Here is a 7479-nt window from a genome sequence, read left to right as displayed (position 1 = left end):
GTCTTATATCTGCTTCTGCATGCAGCCTCTTGAGATAAATCCTCTAAAGTTTCACTGAGTGTTAGAAAAGCAGATAACATGTAAATATTATTATGAAAATAGTTTTGACCTCACAGACTCCCTGAAAGACGCTTGAGGACCCCAGGGGTCCTCTCATTGTCCTCACTGTGAAAATGTTCTAGATTTTAATGATTATCTGCATTTTCTGCTAGGATCAGCTTGTGGAGTGAGAAACTTTGATGTCTCTTTTCTTCATTTACTTAATTCTGTGTGAGAATTCACTCTGGCAAGTGCAGTCATAGCCTTCTGATTCCTCAGTGTCTTTCTCTTTTCCAAAGAGTGATCAGTGGAAATGAGTTAACTTTATAGTTAAAATTATATTGGTTACATGGCTAGAGGAAGATTTTTCCTTGATTGTTCACCTTAAGAATGTAAGTGCAAAATATAGGGCAGGAGTCCCAGCATCGAGTGTGGAATCACAGCACAGTGGAATGGTGAAGTGGGCTTTGAAGGGCTTTGGAGTCAGACATCCCGGGGTTGAATCCTAACTTTGATTTGGTACAAGTTACTTAACTTCTCCGCACTTTTATTTACCTCATCCATAATATAGGGTTAATAATATAGTTTATGCCTCTAGGGTCGCTGTGGGAATTAAGTGATATATACGTGATTGCAGTAGAGCCTGGAACATGATAAATCTTCAGTAAATGTGTGCTACTGTTATTATTATTATAACGCAGATGATTATGGGGGCCAGGCAGGAAGATAAGTGAGGACCACGGGAACTGGAACCCAGTCCAGAGATGGCCATTGCCCCTCGTGTGTGCACGCACAGTCATTCAGTCGTGTCCAGCTCTTGCCACCCCATGGACTGTAGCCCGCCAGGCTCCTCTGTGCATGGGATTCTCCAGGCAAGAATAGTGGAGTGGGTTGCCATTTCCTAGTCCAGGGGATCTTCCTGACCCAGGGATCTAACCCATGTCTCTTGTGTCTCCTGCATGGGCAGGTGGATTCTTTACCACTGAGTTACCTGGGAAGCCTCTTGTCCCTCACTCTATCCTATTGTTAACTAGCAGGGAATATCAAATCTAACCATCTTTAAGAGAAGCCAGAAATTCACATATCTAGTTGAGATATTCCAGATGAAACATTAAAAAAAATGTTGCTAATCTAATTTTTAAAAACACTGTGTAGGTCGAATAGAATAGGCCTAGAGTTTACAGCAGTGTTTGGTGTGGAAAAATAAAAAAGAATTGGTTTAGGTAGGGTAAAAGCTGGAAGTTTCTCCCATCTTTCAGCTCCCAACAACCTGATGTTACCCAGACATGCTCACTGTCTCCCTGGTGACCCTGACGCAGAGAGAGAAAGAGGAAGTGCCGCTTGGGTGGGGCAGGGGGAGAGAGGGAAAGCCGGCACACTAGCAGGTTAGGACTTTTCAAAGGAGGCAAGAGGTGGCACAATGGAATCCTGTCACTCATCAAGGAAAGGGATGCTGAGAGCTCCTTTGATCAGCGTTCTGTGCCCAGCAAGATGCTGTGAGAAGTATCGATACATGAGGCAGAGTTGGAAGTCATGCTGGAGAAACAGAGAGAATTAAACTCTAAGGTCTTTTGAGTTAAATGTTAACTGGATTGTCAGACACTTGCTTATCAGAGTTCTGATGAGGGAGAAGTAATCTCTGACTTACTTATGTTGGGAGGATTCTTCAAAGTGGAGGGGCCGTTTCGGTCTGATTTTGAAGGGTTTCATTTGGTAAAGCCGAGTGGAGAGAAAGTGGTCAAGGGAAACTGCACAAGTCAACCATTATAAACTCAAGTGTCTTGGGACACCTGACTGGTCCGCTGCCTGGTGGTCCAGTGGCTAAGACTCTGTGTTCCCAGTGCAGGGGGCCCAGGTTCAGCCCCTGGTCAGGGAACTAGATTCCACATGCCGTAACTAGGAGTTCAAAAGATCCTGCATGCTGCAGCTAAGACTCAGCACAGCCAAACATAAATATTTTTTAAAATGCAGATGTCTTGCCAGGCCCTCTTTAGAGGAGCCTGGCAGGCAGGTAAATGAGGGGTGGGAGGCTGTGAGCGACCAGGGAGTGGAGGGGACTGGCAGACTGGCGAGTGTACTGTGTCTAAAGGCAGCTGTGAGGACTTCCCTGGTGGTGCAGTGGTTAAGACCGCACTCCCCCTGCAGGGGGCGTGGGTTCGACCCCTGGTTGGGGAAACTAAAATCTCATATGCTGCACGGCACAGCGAAAAAAATAGAAAATAAATAGATAAAGAAACGCAGCTCCAGCCAGTTGTTGCTTTGTAGACTCAGCGTTGACAGAGCATCAGATTTTTCCCCCAGGTTTTTAGGTGGAAGTTGGAAACATTCTCTTAATGCAGTGTCCCGTGTGACAGCCACTAGCCACTCGCTGCTGCTGCTGCTAAGTCACTTCAGTCGTGTCCGACTCTGTGTGACCCCATAGACAGCAGCCCTCCAGGCTCCCCCGTCCCTGGGATTCTCGGGCAAGAACACTGGAGTGGGTTGCCATTTTCTTCTCCAATGCATGAAAGTGAAAAGTGAAAGTGAAGTCGCTCAGTCATGTCCAACTCTTTGTGACCCCATGGACTGCAGCCCACCAGGCTCCTCTGTCCATGGGATTTTCCAGGCAAGAGTACTGGAGTGGGGTGCCATTGCCTTCTCCAGTCACTTGCAGCTAACTTAATTAAAATTAGGTAAATCTGTCAGTTGCACCAGCTACATTTCTAGCTGCTTGTGAGCTACATGTACCCAGGGCTTGTCACTGGACAGTGCAGATTTAGAACGTTGCTACCAGCGCAGACAGTTCTTTCAGACCATGATTATCTGCCCCAAAGAGAAACCTCGGTGATGCAGAGGTAAAGAACCCGCCTGTCGATGCAGGAGACGCAAGTGACGCAGGTTCGACCCCTGGGTCAGGAAGATCCCCTGGAGAAGGAAATGGCAACCCACTCCAGTATTCTTGCCTGGTGGAAATCCCATGGACAGAGGAGCCTGGTCGGGCTACAGTCCACGGGGTCGCGGAGTCAGACAGGACTGAGCACCAGCACATTTCACATTTCATTTTCACTCTGTCCGAAAGAACGCCGACAGATTTTTCAACCTGATAACTAATTGGAAAATAATGAAATTGACTGTGGACCAAATAAAACATCTTTGTAGACAAGTAGATATTCAGATTGTTCCCTGCCTCCCTGCCAAGCAGAGCTGCTGTGGATTTTATTTACCTAGTTAGCTGTGGACTTATGGCTGCTGTCTGCAGTCTTACAGTGGGTTACTTTCCCCAGAGGTGGTCGTATTTCACAGGAGACTCCCTTTGTCATTTTACCCCCACCAGTCGTGGAATGATGGGTCTTTTTAAAAGGCAAAACTTAAAATTGCCTTGGATCCCCAGTGTTGTTTTAAATTGTTGTGTTATTTTTTTTTTAACTAATGAACAAAGCTTAAGTGATGATAAAGTGTACAAGTTCCTGAAGCTTGCAGCTCTTATGCCCCTGTAGAGCCAAAGTCAGCTTGCAAATTAAATACAAACAAAGCAACCAAACTAATGTAACTCGTATTACAAATGTTAATTTAATGAGAGGGATGCTATTTTGCCAAAACTCAACTGCTTCCTTGAGACAAAGACTTTTGCAGACTACCACACCGGGCCCTTTGGGGTTTAGCACACCCTGTGGTGTCTGAGATCCCCTATCCCTTTTCTCAGTTTCAACAGCAGCAAAACCTCCACTTGTACCATGATGTCTGTTGGCTTTAGTTGAGCCCACAAGCGTTATCATGAGCCAAATCCACCTCTGTCCTCTTCTCATTAGCCTGCAGCAATTACAGTTGTCCCATTGGGCATTACTGGTGTTGGTGCAATTATAAACCTACCCTGGGGCATTGAAACCAAATGGTAGTAGTACAGGTGATCGGGGGCTTCCGCAGTGGCGCAGTGATAAAGAAGCCGTCTGTCAGTGCAGGAGATGCAGGTTCCATCCCTGGGTTGGGAAGAGCCGCTGGAGGAGGAAATGGCAACCCACTCCAGTATTCTTGCCTGGAAAATCCCATGGACAGAGGAGCCTGGCAGGCTTCAGTCCGTGGGGTTGCAAAGAGTTGGACATGACTGAGCACACTCTTGCGCACACCTTAGGTGATAAAGTAGTAATCCAGTAATCCATGTATAAAGATGCTCTTCTTTTAGGTTGTTCTCGAAACGAAAGCGCAAAATATCAGAACTCTTGGAAAGAGTAGTTGGACGTTTGGGAATGTCTCCAAGGGACAAGACACACTGCCCTACAGGGCCTAGGAGGGAGCTCTCTGCCTAGCAGGTGCTGAAACTTGTTGAATTGAATTATCTGTTGACAGAGCAAGAGCAAGTTCACTATTGGTTGAGTGGGGGTTTGCTTTACTCTCTGGAAGAGGATGTAGGTGTCAAAGCATGGCCTCTGGACTCTGGCATGCCTGCCCAAGGTTGCACCCAGACCAGTGTATTGCATGGAGTGTACCAGTATGTTGGAAGGCAAGTGACTGGGCACTGGGGAAGTCAGATGCAGCCTGTCTCCCGCCCCGCCCACACCCTGTGCCTTTCATGTTTTCTAGTATAATTGGTGCAGTGCCGTCTAGAGTTTAGCTTACAGGGAATCAGTCTTGTGTAGCAGGTAAGAACACAAGCTCTAAAGTCCAAACATCTGGGTTTAAGATCTGGTTCAACTCCCAGTTAGGTGTGTGACTTTTGACAAACGAGTTACTTGCTCAGAATCCCTTTTCCTCTCTGTTAAATGGAGGTGGAAAAAAAAAGGAGTCGGGGGAGTAATAATAGAACCGATTTCCGGGATGTTGTGGGGAGTAAATTCGTAAACGTAGAACACTGTGATGTCTAACAAGGAGAAAACACTTAGGATTTGACTTTGTAAGATATTGCTTTCTGTTTCTTTGAAATACTGGTGTATGTTTTGTATTATTTGCTCATTTTTTATTGATGGGAGGTGAAAGCAATGGTTTTTTTTCCTCCTTGTTGTGCTGAGAATACTTTATAGCAGCCCTGCAGAAGCAACTTTGAAACTGGCAGAGAAATCCCCTTTGTCCTGGAATATAAACCTCTGTAATCCACATTCTCTTGTCTGCAATTTAGAATCCCCAAAAGCTCTGAGAACGCTGAGGTGGCTGCAGCCTCATTTGGTGGCCATACCCGAACTCACACGTTGCTCTTCACTGTCTTTGTTTCATTTACTCTGAGTGGTCAGGGAGTAGGGGTGGTAGTTTAGTCACTAAGTCAGATCTGACTCTTACGACCCCCTGGACTGTAGCCCGCCAGGCTCCTCTGTCCCTGGGATTCTCCAGGCAAGAATACTGGAGTGGGTTGCCATTTCCTTCTCCAGGGATCGAACCCAGGTCTCCTGCATTGCAGGCAGTTTCTTTACCAACTGAGCTACAAGGGAAGCCCGGTGGTCAAGGCATCGATGAGGAAAGAGTGACGTGGTCACCAGGTGCTCCCCGGGGCCCCCGGGGGTTGCTCACCCTGTGGCGTATGCATTGCTTTACCTTTCTAACCTCCCCCACCCCAGATTCTGAATTCTGAGACTCACTTGGGCCCCTGAGTTCTGGTGCAGGATTTCTGACCTGCACTGAGCCTTAATTCGAGGGCCCTCAGTAGGCTACTTACACAGACACACAGGTGGACACGCAGTGTGACACTCAGACGCTGAGGGTGCAAGCGTTCTGTTACATTGCATCATGAAAAGTTTGAAAACAGACACGGCCTAGGAAACTAGACCCAAACTCCAGTTTTTCTAGGATCCGGTCCATTTGTCATCAGTGAGTCATCAAGTGTGTATTAAATGTCTCACTATGGACAGAATTACTCTTGATAGCTCAGAAAAACCCAAATACCCACCCACAGATGAACGGATGGAGAAAATCCGGACAGTGGAATAGTGTTCATCCATAAACGGGAATAAAGTGATGATTCATGCCCCGGGGGGAGTCAAATTAAAAAATGCTCTGCTTAGTGAAAGAAGCCAGGAAGAAAAGGCTGCATGTTATTTGATGCCATTTATAGGCAATAGATGCCCTTCTCCATACTTTGTTGGCATGTGTCCTAATTTTTTTGTTGAAAAACTAGACATTTTGATCATTATAATGTATGTGGTGACTCTGGTAATCAGATCCCCCCATTCCAGGCTTTGCTGATGCCCACTGTGTGTTATAATTGTTTAGTGGCTTTTCTGGGCTATTTTTATAAGGACTGTACTTTTGGTTGTGTGTGGTCAGTGAAGTCTCTCTTCTGTTAGTTGAGAGTTGACAGAGATTCCCTTCAGTTGTCCAAAGGGAATACAACCAAACAAACCCCACCTCAGGCAGCTCGTAGCCTTTGCAGCTGGGCTCTGGGTGAGAGTTGAGACGGGCCTTTGACGTTCTGCAGGCAGTTCACAACTCTGCTCCCCACGTTAACTTCCTGCTTGCACAGAACCCAGGTCAGCCGGCAGTGACAGCTAGAGCCTTCTCAGGCCTTTGCTGAGCTCTGGCCCGCCCTGGGCATGCAGCCTTCGAGATTCCCTGGAACATGGAATGTGTGAAAGGTTTTGTTTCGTGTTTTTAAACCAGCAGAAGTGCCCGGTTTGCCCACTCCTTGTATTGTGTAGCTCTGTAGGTTCTGACTGACATGTGATGTCGTGTGTCTCCTGTTACAGTCCCCTGGAGAAGGGAATGGCAGCCCACTCCAGTACTCTTGCCTGGAGAATCCCATGGACGGAGGAGCCTGGTGCGCTACAGTCCACGGGTCCCAAAGAGTCAGACTCGACTGAGCGACTTCACTTTCATTTTCACTCTGAAAATCCCTCCCCTGCCTCATCTCTTCTTCCCTCTTTTCTGCCCCCGAACCCTGGCCACCACAGATCATTGTAACGTCTCTTTATAGTTTTGCCTTTTCCAGAATATCATGTAGTTGGAATCATAGAATGTACTGTCTTTTCAGACTGGCTTCCTTCACTTAGCGATACGCATTTAAGCTGCTTTCTTCCATGTCTTTTTGTAGCTTACTCGCTCCTGGCTTGTTATTGGTGGATGACATCCCATTATATGACTAACCACAGTGTATCCATTCCCCTATTGAGAGACATCTTGGTTACTTCCTGTTTGGGGCAGTCATGAATAAAGATGCTCTAAGTTTTTGGCTCATTGGAATGGGTATCTAGGAGTGGGATGGCTGGATCGTATGGTGAGACCATGTTTTATGTTTAGCTTTCTAAGAAACTACCGGTGCAGAAGGACTTTCCTGGTGGCTCAGCGGTAAAGAGTCCACCTGCAGCGCAGGAGCCGCAGGAGATGTGGAGTCGGGAAGATCCCCTGGAGAAGAGCATGGCAACCCTCTCCGGTATTCTTGCCTGGAGAATCCCATGGACAGAGGAGCCTGGTGGGCTACAGTCCATGGGGTCACAAAGAGTCAGACGTGACTGTGGTAACTTAGCACACACGCCAGTGCAG

Source organism: Capra hircus, chromosome 18, assembly GCF_001704415.2.
Source record: "Capra hircus breed San Clemente chromosome 18, ASM170441v1, whole genome shotgun sequence".
NCBI classification, from domain to species: domain Eukaryota; kingdom Metazoa; phylum Chordata; class Mammalia; order Artiodactyla; family Bovidae; genus Capra; species Capra hircus.
This window is presented reverse-complemented; position numbering follows the sequence as displayed.